Source organism: Myotis brandtii, unplaced genomic scaffold, assembly GCF_000412655.1.
Source record: "Myotis brandtii unplaced genomic scaffold, ASM41265v1 scaffold399, whole genome shotgun sequence".
Taxonomy (NCBI): Eukaryota; Metazoa; Chordata; class Mammalia; order Chiroptera; family Vespertilionidae; genus Myotis; species Myotis brandtii.
In genome coordinates this window covers 4,453,054-4,453,303 of record NW_005365325.1, presented here as the reverse complement: position 1 = coordinate 4,453,303, position 250 = coordinate 4,453,054, and positions in this window count along the sequence as shown.

The window sequence follows — 250 nt, the reverse complement described above, 5'->3', positions numbered from 1 at the left end:
AATCTACCTTCAATGAAATATTTCAATCCTGCCTCTAATCTACCTGATAGATGATCACTTAGTCTTTATTTATAAACTAGAGTCCCGGTGCACAAAAATTTGTGCACTCGGAGGGGGGGCGTCCCTCAGCCCAGCCTGTGCCCTCTCGCAGTCTGGAAACCCTTGGGGCATGACCACCTGCTGGCATAGGCCCGCTCCCCGGGGGATTGGGCCTAAGCTGGCAATCAGACATCCCTCTGGCAGCCCGGCA